Source organism: Megascapheus bottae, chromosome X, assembly GCF_031878675.1.
Source record: "Megascapheus bottae isolate mThoBot1 chromosome X, mThoBot2.hap1, whole genome shotgun sequence".
NCBI lineage: Eukaryota > Metazoa > Chordata > Mammalia > Rodentia > Geomyidae > Megascapheus > Megascapheus bottae.
The window spans coordinates 12,419,320-12,433,574 of record NC_143547.1 but is presented as its reverse complement, the minus strand read 5'-3'; the positions used below and the strand labels follow the sequence as shown (position 1 = coordinate 12,433,574).

The window sequence follows — 14,255 nt, the reverse complement described above, 5'->3', positions numbered from 1 at the left end:
CAATAGATACCTTGATACATTCAGGTTCCTATGAGTTTTCCTCAGTGGCAGCACAACTTTCAAATGTAGGCTTTTCCCGTAACCCGGAAAACCGGGAAACTGGAAAATCAGAAGCAGGAAGCCGTTGAAGCGGAAGTTGAACATGGGAGTGTGTTACAACCGTTGCTAGGGCAACTGGTCCATTGGAACATAATCATCAGGGAGGGGCTGCCAATTCACCCTGTGGGCGGGCTTCCAATCCTTTGGAGGAGGGGTTTACGCAGAGAAGTCTCATTGATTCTTTCACTCAGCTTGAGGGCCAAGGCTTTTTTTGTCTATTTTTTTGCCAGTCCTAGGGCTTGAGCACTACCCTTGAGCTTTCTCAAGGCTAACTTGAGCCACATCACCAATTTTGGTCTTTTCTGTGTATGTGGTACCAAAGAATCAAACCCAAGGCTTCATGCATGCTAGGCAAACACTATACCACTAGGCAACGTTCCTGACCCCAAGGCGTTTTCTTTTGAGGGGAGTCAGTAGGATTCTCAAGCATCCTGAGTTTCCTAAGCATCCTGAGTTGTAATGAAGGTAGAGCCTAAGCATAACAGCCATGCCTAGAACTCTTAAAATGACAGTATGTGTAGAGTATTATGACTGGAGGCTAGCCACATCAGAAAGATATTAAATCTCTAAATAATTCAATGTAGATTGATATGCACACATACACAGAATATTCTCTTCATCATAAATAAACATAGCATATTGTTTTACTCAAGAAAAACTTTACTAAGTCTATTAGTGCATTTTTATTTTTGCTTTGATAAAGATTGTTTTTAAAATTATCTTCTTAAATGTGTTTTGAATGTTGTTGCTATTTAAGCTATTTTTGATTCGTACATAAAAACTGAAAATATACTGTGGGTGCTATATCATGACTTGATACATGTATACATTAAGTACTATTTAAGTCAGGATAAACATATTTTCTCAAACATTCATTGTTCCTTTGTGATGAAGCTCTCAAACCTTCTTATTTAGGTAGAAATAAGATTGGTCCTTTCCCATCCATGCCTCCCTCTTACTCTTACCATCCTCTAGTAACTACTGTTTTATTTTCAATTTCCATGAGATCAATATTTTAACATAAATATTCTACATATGGATGGGATCATTCAGTAATTGTTTTCCATGGCCTAGCTTTTTATATAGCATAATGATCTCCAGTTTCATATATGAATGTTTTGCGAATGATTGATTTACTTGTTTTTGTAGCTAAAATATTCTCTTGTATGTACTACATTTGCTTTATTCACTTATCAGTTGAAGAATGCCTAAGTTGTTTACTTTCTTTAGATATTATAAGTTTTACTGCAATGAACAGATATATCTGGCATCCTAATCTTCTTTCTTTCCAATATGCACATAGAAGTGGGATTCCTGCAATATGTAAAAGTTCTAGTTTTAAATTCTCAAGAAACCTTTTCACTGTTGTCCATAATACTATTTTATGTTCAAAGAACAATGTGCAAGGTTTATATCTTCATTCTGTTGATTTCATTTGCCGACCATAGGATTGTTAATTAGATATCATTCCATTTGTCTATTTTTACTTTGTTATCTGTACTTTTGAGATATTATTTCCCACCAAATTCCTTATCAATTCTAATGTTCTGAAGCATTTTCTTTTGTAGTTTCTAGAAATTTCATAGTTTCACATCTTATATTTAAGTCATTGATCCATCTTGAGTTACTTTTTATAGAGGGGATGATGGTTTAGATTTATTCTTCTACATGAGAATTTCCAGATTTCCTAGTAGCATTTATTGAAAAGACTTTTCTTTCTCAAATATGTGCTCTTACCATCTTAATTAATTAACTGTAGATGTATACATTTTCTTCTTGGCTTTCTGTTCTGACATGCCAATGCTATATTCTTTTGTGTAGACTGTTGATGGTATAAATTTAGTTCAGACCTAATTCTGGCATCGAGGTTCCAGGAATTCTTATGTATGAGATAAAACGAAGATGGATATCTTACAGCAAATAGAATGAGCAAGCAAAAATTTCCTCCCTCTGTCTTTTACATGTAGGCCTTTGGTAGATTGGATAATACTCACCCATATTGATCAGTGAAACTTTTTTACTCAATATATTGATGCAAATTCTAGTCACTTCTGGAATCACCTTTACAGACACACCTAGAAATAATGTTTTACCAGCTGTCTGGTTAATCCTTTGTCTAGGAAGTTGAAATATGGAATTATCTATCACTATGGTAAAAGATAAATTTATATATATATAAATATAAGTGCTAATAATTTTACATAAATGAAAGTTATAAAGACTTTTATTTTAGAGAAATTTTATACTTATAAAGTCTCGGTTTCATTTTAGTAATGAGTCTAATGTATACTGAACTGATATTGAACTAACATGTGCATTTAGAAGACTTTCCAAGTATCTGTGCAGATTTCTGATTTTTTTCCATTCACTTTGCTAATATTTGTTGGTATTTTGTTATGTCCACTGAGTTTGTTTGGGGTTGGCTGAAGATCTGAAATGGAGTTAGGATCCAAACCTTCTACATATGTCTCTGATGTACTTTGCTACCTGTGACATCTATCCTTTGAGGCAATGGTAAGACTAGAGTGGGATCAAATTAAAACCACAATCATACATGTACATTTCACATTTTATGTCATGTACATTAACATCCCATTTACTAAAGCAAACTGAATTTAGCACAGCATTAGTTTTTTTCACAATCAAGACTTCTATTTTATATTGGAGTTACTTCAACTTTTTAAACACAGATTCCTGCGCTATGCCTTTTTAAATGGAATAGTCATCATTATTAACCCCCTCACTATTTGACAATAAAAGCATCATGACAATTTTGAAGAGTGAACACTGTAGTGGCTGATTATGTCAGTATTGTACGTTGGATGGTACTTTGTTCTGCTAAAGATTTCTTTTTTTCATATATATTTTATTGTAGTTAATAGAAGGGTTACATTATATTCACCAGATAGAAGGTACAAACATTGATACCCTTTCTCATGTCTTGGTCCCCATTTCCCTCCCCCCACCCCCACACCTCATCTTGTTTTCCCCCCTTCCCTATACGATTTCAAATAAGCAAATATGCATATATACAATATATCAGATAACAAGATGAAATACTGTAACAATATGGGATAACCAAGGGACAGCAAAAGAGATGAGAGCTAACAGTACATTAAGGACAAAAATCACTCATTATATGGCTTTTGTTTCTATATCCTGGAGGTCCTTTCATTTAAGCTTCATATTATATGGCCTTATTTATCTAGGTTTTGTTCAGTTGTAAATCTCTTAGCACAGCATTTGTATAGATGAATACTCATAGTAGGGGTGAGAGATGAATGAAGTCCATATCTGCTCAACAAAATCTAAGGGGGCTTCCATAACTTATTCAAAATGCAATCTGGTTTTGAATTTTAATTGTAGATTCCCCAAATTCATCTTTATGCTCTATTTTTTGTTACATTAAGAGGGTAGTAATTAAAAATGCTTTAATGTCAGTAAAATATTAGAAATTCAAATTCTTAAATAATGCAGAGATCTAAGTGTATACACAATAGTTCTATGTCAAGAAGGTTCTGTACAAATGTAGAAGTACTTTGCTTACAGTTTTTCTGCTAATTCTTTACCAGCATGTGTGAAAGGTAGGCAAAATTCTAGATGCTTTAATTTCATATTATTATTTAGAAACAAGAAGGCATAAACTCTTATCCACTGCCTTCATATGATATTGAAATTATTATATTTTTAATTAGAGATTTGTCAGTGAGATGCAAATATAGAACTTAAACTGTACATTTGTTGATTGGGCTTCATAAAGACTTGGGGTTTCTGAATAAGATGAAAATTGGCAATTATCTTACCAGTGCCATCATTACATAGAAACAAACATTTTATAATCCCTGTTCTGTGAGAGTGACTGAACTATCATGATGCTTCTTTGAGAACACAATGAATCTTGATTTACTTCATATTTTGCAAAACATTGGGAACCATGAAACCTCACTTACTGTCATACCCTCTATTTCTTACTTCCATCATTTGCTTAGATTTCATGTTTTTGAGTTTTCAAGTATAAAAGTTTCTGGTGATCACATGACTTTTTAGATCATGGTGTTTCTATGCAAAGAACTAATTTGGTAGCCAAAGGAAATCTAAAAACATACAAAAGTAAAAAGAAGTTTATCATTCATAAAGTTCAAATTACTACTATTTTACTTAACTTTTATTTATGCAAAGAAACAAAAAGCAGTTGTTTCTTTTTCATTAGTATTGCTTTTGACGTCAAATCACTTCACTACTCAGAACAAAAGTGGTTTTTCTGACAATGGAGGGGAAGTATACTGTTAGCTGAATGAACACCTATATACATGCCATATATATATATATATATGTATATATATATATGAATGCCATTGGTAATAAAGTACTTGCCTGAATTCGATCCTCACAACTAAAACAAAACGTTGGATATAAACTTTATCTGGGTTTCTTTTCTGGTTTGTGTACTTCTCCATTGCTTCTTGAATTTGTAGTTGTGGGTTTCTTAAGATAGTTGGCTTGTGAGATTTTCTGATTCTCTCTTTTTGTGGGAGAGAGCTAGGCTGGGTCCCTATTGTTTTGGCACCATCTTGCTTCCTAGCTCAAGGTTTTGTCATATAATGGAAATATACTCATATATGCTAGTAATATTTTTCATGACAGTAATATAATTACATAAAATTAACTATTCACCTGCAAATATATAATAAATAGATGTGATATATTCCTGATATATATGTATATATTTGTGTACATACACACAAAGTTATGTATACATATGTGAAAAAATGGTGCATTTTGAGCTGGGTTCCAATGGCTCATGACTGTACTTCTAGCTATTAGGAGGCTCAGATATAGAAAAGTACAGCTCAAAGCTAGCCTAGGCAAAAACACTATGAGATTCCATCCCCAAAATAACCAGAAAAATGCCAGGCACAAGCTGTGAGCAAGAAAGTTGCGCAAGAGCAGCAAGGGTTGAGTTCAAACCTCAGTACTAGCAAATAAATAAGTAAACAGTGTTTTGTTAACATTCAGAAAGATGACAATTTTTGTTACTATATGAAAGAAAAAACATGCCTAGATAGGGTCCAACACCATGTTGTAGCTCACATCAAACCCTGAAGAGTAAGTAGTCCAGCGGCCTCCTGCAAACCCATCGAGAAAGCAGAGCTGGTGGCGAGCTACAGAACTTAACCCAGACCCATCCCACCCCACCCTGGCAAGTGCAGGGGGGGTAAGGAATTCAGAATCCTGACCCTTCCCCCAACAGCCCCCTCCCCCAGGCCACTGAATGGAGACTGACAGACGGGCAGGCACTAAGACCCAACACCCCAACAAAGGGTGTGGAGGTGTCCCTGCTCCCACCCACCCAACAGCCTCCTCTCCCAGGCCACTGAAACTGGAAACTGAGGGGCACTAAAACCCTGCCTTCCAACAGCGGGTGAGGTTGTGTGTGAGTCTGAGTGTGCATGCAAGTATCTGACTGAACTAAAACTAAGTGGGACACCCTCCTGCTGGGAGCCTCTGGAAAGCCAGCACCTGGGTGCCCCCCATGAGTCACAGGAAGACTCCCTGGTAAAGAGGCCCAGTACTACCCTGAAACACAGAGGGAACTGAAGGGCAGACCAGCAGGGGCCTAGCTTCCCCTCTGTGAGCCAGAAAGGCGTGGCTCCACCCTCAGAGCCTACCCCCTCTGCTGGGACCAGCCCCTGGGAATAGGGCCACAGCTAACCTGATCCTGGAAGCTCCCAAACCACAGATCCTTGGCTGGGCCCTGCCTGTGGGAACAGAGCCGGCAATTTAGCCACTGGGGCAGGCAGAAACCCCAAACTGCTGGCCCATAGTGGGACCACTGGTTGGGCAAGCTGAGAGCTAGCTGTGCAGTGGCACACAGCCTTTGGGAATGGGCTGACACACCTGTAAAAGCTACAATCTCCAACCCAGTCAGCCGCGGAACTAATTTGGCTGAGAACCACATATACACAGATTCCCAGAACCACCATCCCCAAACCAAGTAAAGACTACAACCTACCCACCACAGAGCGAACCTCCAATAGTCTCCAAAGTGTCGGAAATCACAACAACAAATTCAGAAATATATAAATAGTCAAAGTCCCAAACAATGCCCAAAAGGAAACAAGAGTGAAGGGATGAGAGAGATGTCACCACCTAAAGAAATGACACCTGAAGAGACACGAAACTTGACCCTGTTCAAGGAGATGACTAAAGAGATCAAAGCAGAATTCCAAAAACAATTCCAGGAACATAAGCAGGATATCAACAAGGAGCTCCTCGATCTCAAAAGAAAAATAGAAAAAAATTATACTTCCCTAGAAGAAAATATTAATACCCTTAGAGCAGACATGATCAGCTCAGTGTCCACAATGCAAACAGATATGGAAGCATTAAGCAACAGATTGACTAAGATGGAAAATAGGACATCAGGGAAGAAAGCTAAAACACAGGAGCTAGAACAGAGAATCATCGGTCTGGAGAAATCAGTCAGAATTCACCAAAGAGAACTCCAGGACCTGGCAGACACAGCCAAGAAATCTAATCTTCTTTTAATAGGAATTGAAGAAGGGAAGGAGTTTCTCAATAAGGGAATGCAACCCTTATTCTCCAAGATCATAGCAGAGAACTTCTCCAACCTCAAAAGGGAAAATACATTACTGAAGGCTTCAGACCTCCAAGCAGTCAAGATCCTAGAAGGAACTCTTCTAGACACATCACAATAAAAACATTAGACCCAAATGCTAAGAAGCGGATCTTAAATGCAGCAAAAACAAAAAAGAGGTATACTACAATGGAAAAAATTAGTATTTTACCTTGTTATCTGATATATTGTATATATGCTTATTTGGTTATTTGAAATTGGATAGGGAAGGGGGAAAACAATATGGGGGGGGAGGGAAATGGGGACCAAGACATGAGAAAGGATATCAATGTATGTGAAGTAATGCATCTTCTATCTGGTGAATATAATGTAACCCTTCTTTTAATTACAATAAAAATATATGAAAAAATTAGAATAGCTGCTCACTTCTCCATGCAAACCCAAAAAGGAAATAAAATCTTGGAAAAATATCATTCATGCCTTGAAGTCCAACAACTGCCAACCCAGACTGATATATCCAGTGAAACTAGCATTTATATTTGAGGGAGAAGCAAGAACATTTCATTTCAAACAGAAGCTGTATGAATATGTGCACACTAAATCAGCATTACAAAAATATTAAATAATCAAGAACAAATTCCAGGACAGCAAGAACGCCCATCAAGAAGCTATCACCTATAAGTCACTAAACACATAAGGGGAAAAAAGAGAGAGAAAGAAACTCAGAAGTAAAAATAAATAATGACAAAGGACACTGACCACTTCTCCATGATTTCCCTAAATTTGAACGGGCTGAATAATCCAATCAAAAGATCCAGAACAACAGACTGGATTAAGAAACAAGACCCATCCATATGTTGCCTCCAAGAGACCCACCTCACTGCCAAAGACAGAAACAAACTCCAAGTGAAAGGATGGAAAAATATTTTCCATTCCAACGCACCGTGAAAAAAAGCAGGAGTAACAATCTGACAAAATTAAGGTCTCAGTAAAATCAGTACATAAAGATAAAGATGACCAGTACATATTAGTAAAGGGTATATACAGTCCCTACCCAGAATATTACAGTTATAAACATTTACTCTCCCAACATGGGAGCACGCAAATTCATCAAGCAAACGCTCCCAGAACTACAGAACGAGATAGACTCAAACACAGTCATAGTGGGAGACTTCAATAAGCCACACTCATCAAATGACAGGTCAACTCAACAAAAGATAAGCAAAGACACCACAGACTTAAACAACACCATAGCCCAGCTGGGCTTAACAGATATACACAGTCTTCCATCCAACAGCAAAACTTTATACATTTTTCTGAGCAGCACATGGAACATACTCCAAAATAGATCATATAATAGTTCATACAGAAAATTTAATCAGATACAAGATGACTGATATAATCCTATGCATTCTATCTGATCACAGTGGAGTCAGACTAGTTTTGAACAACACAGTAGAAGGTAAAAAACATTCAAACACTTGGAAGCTGAACAACACACTTCTGAATAACTCCTGGGTTACAGAACAAATCAAAGAAAAAATTCAAAATTTTCTTGAATGTAATGACAATCAAGAGACATCACAAATGAACTTATGAACACAGCAAAGGCAAATTTATTGCACTAGGAATCCATATTAAAAAGACAGAAGAAGAGCATGTAAATAACCTAAAGAAGAAATTAAAGCACCTAGAGGAACAAGAAAAAGTTAATTCTAAAAGAACTAGAAGGACAGAAAAATAAAAAATAAAGTCAGAAATATAAAAGATTGAAATAAGATCCACTATACATAAAATTAATAAATCAAAAAGTTGGTTCTTTGAAAGATTCAACAAAATTGACAGAGCCAGGGCAAGATTAATCAAAAAAAGGAGAGGGGAGACTCAAACAACATTAGAGACCCTATGGGAACAATCATAACCGATATCCAAAAAATTCAGTCCATTATGAATAAGTACTACCAAGGCCTATAGTCAAAGGAACAAGAAAATCTAGTAGAAATGGATGACTTCATAAATAAATATAGGCTACCCACATTGAACAATGAAGAGGTAAACAAATTGAACAAACCAATTTCATACAATGAAATAGTGGAAGCAATCAGGGAAATGCCAACCAAAAAGAGCCCAGGTCCACATGATTTCACTGCGGAATTCTACAAGACTTTTAAGATGAAGGAATATCTATACTCTTGAAACTCTTCTGAGAAATAGAAGCAGAAGGATCAAAACCAAACTCATTTTATGAAGCTAATATTACACTCATTCCCAAACCAGGGAAAGTCCCAACAACAACAAAAAAAAGAACTACAGACCTATCTCTCTAATGAACAGATGCAAAACTCCTCAATAAAATACTAGCCAACATAATCCAGAAACAAATTTAAAAAATTATACACTATGATCAAGCAGGCTTCATCCCACAGATGCAAGGCTGGTTTAACATTCACAAATCAATCAATGTAATACATCATATCAATAGAGCTAAGGAAAAGAATCATATGATAATTTCTCTGGATGCAGAGAAGGCATTTGACAAAATACAATATCCATTAATGTTGAAAGCACTGGAAAAAATAGTAATAAAAGGTACATTCCTTAAAATAATTAAAACCATCCATGACAAACCTACAGACAGTATTATACTAAATGGAGAAAGACTGGACCCATTTACTTTAAAATCAGGAATTAGACAGGGATGCCCACTCTCTCCACTTCAATGTAGTGCTGAAAGCCTTAGCCAGAGCAATAAGGCAAGAGAAGGACATCAAAGGGATCCACATAGGGAAAGAAGAAATTAAACTACCCTGTTTGCAGATGACATGATCCTCTACCTGAGTGACCCAATAAGCTCCACTCCCAAAGTCCTAGAATTAATAAACTACTTTAACAAAGTGGCAGGGTACAAAATTAACTTGCAAAAGTCAGTAGCCTTATTGTACACCAACAATACACAAACAGAAGTCCAAGTCAAGAAAATGATCCCATTGGCAATATCTCCCAAAATAAAATACTTAGGAATTAACTTAACCAAAGATGCAAAGGAATTATTCAATGAAATCTATAAAAGCCTAATGAAAGAAATTAAAAAGAAATGTAAACAAGTGTTTACAAGGAAATGTAAAGACATCCCATGCTCATGGGTAGGGAGAACCAATATAGTGAAAATGGCTATACTGCCAAAATTGATATACAAATTCAATGCAATCCCCATTAAAATCCCAAAGATATTCTTTACTGAAGTAGAAGATATAATACAAAGGTTCATATGGAACAAGAAAAGACCTAGAATAGCCAAAACAATTCTAGGCAAAAAAAACAATGCAGGTGGCATTACAATACCAGACTTCAAACTCTACTATAGAGCCATAATAACAAAAACCACATGGTATTGGCACAAAAATAGACCAGAAGATCAATGGAACAAAACAGAAGATCCAGAAATAGAACCACATACCTATAGTCAACTTGTATTTAACAAAGGAGCCAAAGATATACAGTGGAATAAATGAAGCCTATTCAATTATTGGTGCTGGCAAAACTGGGCAGCTGCATGCAGGAAACTAAAAATTGACCCTACCCTTTCATCATGCACAAGCATTAACTCAAAATGTATCAAAGACCTCAATGTCAGACCAGAAACCTTGTAACTGTAACACAATAGTTGGAGACACACTGGATCTCATAGGCACAGGCAAAAAATTCCTGAAGAGAATCCTAGGGTCATAATAAATTGAAGAGAGGCTCGATAAATGAGGCTACCTAAAAATAAAAAGTTTCTGGACAGATAAAAGCATAGCTACTAAAGTAGAAAGACAGCCAACCAACTGGGAAAAGATATTTACCAATAATACATCAGACAAATGCTTAATATCCAGTATCTACAGGGAACTCAAGAAACTAATCACCCCCAAACCCAACAAACCAATTACAAAATGGGCAAGGGAACTAAAGAGAGACTTATCAAAAGAAAAGGTTAAAATGGCAGAAAAACATATGAGAAAATGCTCATCATCTATGGTCATAAAGGAAATGCAAATCAAAACAACCCTAAGATACCACCTTACCCCAACAAGAATGGCCAAGATTTTGAACTCAGACAATGACAGATGCTGGTGGGGTTGTGAAGAAAAAGGAACCCTACTGCACTCTTGCCGGGATTGTAAGCTAGTTCAGCCACTCTGGAAAGCAGAGTGGAGCTTTCTTGAAGTCCTGAAAATTGACCTTCCCTATGATCCTGCCATATCACTTCTGGGCATCTATCCTAAACAGCATAACCCAAGATAAGATAAGGACACCTGCTCAGCTATGTTCATCTCTGCACTATTCGCAATAGCCAGGCGATGGAAACAATCCAGATGCCCTACTGCAGATGAATGGATACAGAAAATGTGGTATATATATACAATGGAATTCTACATAGCCAACAGACAAGATAAAATAATGACATTGGCAGGGATGTGGATGAATCTAGAGCGAATCATGTTGAGTGAGACAAGTGAAGACCAAAGGAACAAAAGACACATGGTATCCTTAAAATGTGGCTATTAGATCCAAACAGTACAAGAGCTATGACTCAATATTTGTGTACCCAATTCTATGGACATGGTATTGGAAATATAAACACAACTACATAGACATAAAAATCTTTGACTCTATAGACATAATGTTTTATTACATAGATTAATATGCATGTATGACATACAAACCCTCAGGCCCAATTTTAATTATGTTCTAAAATCTAAGTGCCAGTGATTGTATATAGAGATTCCCTTCTTGAATACTTGTTTGTTAAGCACATCATTTGAAATACAATGTAAAAATCAATGTTAATAAATTCTTTTTTAAATAATTTTATTGTGATTAATAGAAGGGTTACATTATATTCACCAGATTGAAGGTGCATAACTTCACAAACATTGATACCCTTTCTCATGACATGGTCCCCATTTCCCTCCCACCATCCCCCCCGCTAATCTTGATTTCCCCCCATTCCCTATCCAATTTCAAATAACCAGTTAAGCACATATAAAGTATATCAGATAACCAGGTGAAATATTGTAACAATATGAGATAATCAAGGAATGGCAAAAGAGATGAGAGATAATATAGTACATTAATGACAATAGTCATGCATTATATGGCATGACTTATCCTGGAGGTCCTTTCATTTAGTGTCATACTATTTGGCCTTATGTCTCTAGATTTTGTTCTATTGCAAATCTCTGCTAGGTGAGCCCAAGGTTTGTACGATTATGACAAATGAGGGAGACCATTAAGCCTAAGTTCCTTTGAGTCTGGCTTACTTCACTTAATATGATTTTTTCTAAGTCTTTCCATTTCCTTACAAAAAGGCAATATCGTTCTTTCTGAAGGCAGCATAGAATTCCATTGTGTATAAATTCTACATCTTGTTGATCCACTCATCAACTGAGGACATCTGGGTTGGTTCCATATCTTTGCTATGGTAAATAGTGCTGCAATGAACATCGTTGTGCTTATGGATTTAGTATGTCCTTGTTTCTGGACAATTGGGTAGTGGAATTGCTGGGTCATAGGGCAGCTCTAGCTCCCCAATAAATTCTTTAATAAAAAAACCTTGATCTAGTCTCAGGTTGAAAGAAGGTGATGACTAAGTAATCTCTACTTTCAGGATCAGTATGAAATTTTGTTAAGATTTCCTTTAATTTAAGAGCCTCCTGACCTAAAAAGAGTAGAGTGCTCACAGTCACTTGAAATCTTTCAGGAAAGCATCAAACTTTCTATCTAGTCATTCAATTCCCCTTTTGACTAGGAAGTTTCTAGTCTATGTATATATATTTACATATATATGCATATTATATAGTTTACCTATAGTTCTAATATTTATAGCTACTTAAGGTACTATTATTCCAGTTTCATAAGTTTGGTAACGGATGCATAGTTTAATTGCACTGTCCTATTGTACTTAGCAGAATTAGGACCATGATTCAACTCCAGATCTATACAAATTCCAGACTCATGCTGTAAACGTAGCTGCTGAGGAGGTTAAGATCTGAGAATCTCAGCTTGAAGCCAGCCCAAGCTAAAATGTCTATAAGATTCTTATTTCCAATTCAATACCCTCCTCTCTCTCAAAAAATAAAACAAAACAAAACAAAGAAAAAAATGGGAAGTAGAGCTGTGGCTGAAGTGGTAAAGCACTAGCCTTCAGCAAAAAAGATCAGGGCCAGTCTCTGAGTTCAAGCTCTAGGACTGGCATCCACACAATGAAATATGTGCAAGTATAAATTCCTATCATCCCTATATTTGTTATATCACCTTAAGAGAAAGGTTTATGTAAGGAATTCATTTGATAAAGGTAGCCTCAGAGTGAATCTGCCTGTGGGGAAGGCAAATGCAAATTTCAGTGTCCTACATACTTATTAAATTTGAAAGTCATCAAAATACAATTAATTTTAATATAATTATGGGTCAAATTGACATATCTGAAGCTTAAACTTTATCACTTTCACCATATACTAACCTATATTTGGGAAATAGTAGCTTCATGAGCCTTGTAGCTCAAAGGGAGTCACAGAAATTAATCAAGTGACTAAGGAGAAGATATATAAAAGTTCTAAATGATATGAGGGGACATTAATATGATGAGAATAATGTGATTGGGAGGATAATGGAAATACAGAATCAGAGTTTTCCAGAGCTTTCACAAGAATTTGTTGTTTATTTTACAACCAAGAAGAAGACTATGTTGGTCATAAGCATTCCCAGGGGAGGAACATATACCTGCAAATATCCTAATACCGAGCATGGGGCATTCAAAAAGCAGAAGCATTGTGGTTTTTAAATTATATTTCTTTTTTTAAAACATATTTAAGTAGTTGTATAAATGACTTGCCATTTAACAAAGTAATTTATAATTATACAATATCTAAATCAATGTCACCTGTTTCAACCTTTTTTCCATCCCTCTCCTATCCACCCATTTCCTCACTTTTCTTAATTTTGTAGGCTATACATTGGATTCTTAACTGAATTTGCCACTCTCCTCCTCTTTATTTGTCAACCCTTTTCTCCTTAACCTTACTCTACCTCTTTCCAGTATGTGCTTCCTGATGTTTAATTTGATGAACTTGGCCTTTGCCTTTCTTACACTATTTGAGTTCTCTCCTGAATCTATTTTATTTTAGTTAATGCATTTGTATAAAATTGCTTACCACTCAATGTATGTATTTATAAGTGAGTCAGGCCCAGAAAGACAAAGGATACATGTTTTCCATTGTGTTTTAAAATTTAATAAAGATACATATAGAGAAGATATTCAGGTAAAGGATATAGGTACTTCTCTTTTTTTACATTTCCTATGGTTTCTGAAAATTATTCTGTGCTGCGCACTTAGTATAGCCTTGGGATTAAATAACTTTATTTCCTGATATATTTATGAGTAACATTTTAGTATAGAGGCTTAAGTTCTTGGAAATATGTTGGGCATGGATGTCTACAAATATTGCCAACATTTTACCTTGTCACTGATAATGGTTGTTCTCTCTCATAGGTTTCTGACTACTCTAAGAAGTAC

The 14,255-nt window shown here is 36.0% G+C and overlaps 1 protein-coding gene across 3 annotated transcripts in view; it reads right to left on the bottom strand.

Annotated features, from left to right (window-relative positions):
• LOC150040490 (melanoma-associated antigen B18-like) overlaps window positions 1-14,255 on the bottom strand; it is a 50,202-nt gene that overhangs the window by 2,188 nt on the left and 33,759 nt on the right. Inside the window, exon 1 of one of the 3 annotated variants that reach the window (XM_090325787.1) lies at window positions 11-129. The exons of the other annotated variants lie outside the window; for them this stretch is intronic. The gene's annotated coding sequence lies outside the window, so the exon portion shown is untranslated. Of the gene's footprint in view, window positions 1-10; window positions 130-14,255 lie in introns of those variants that run through there. 3 annotated transcript variants of the gene reach the window in all.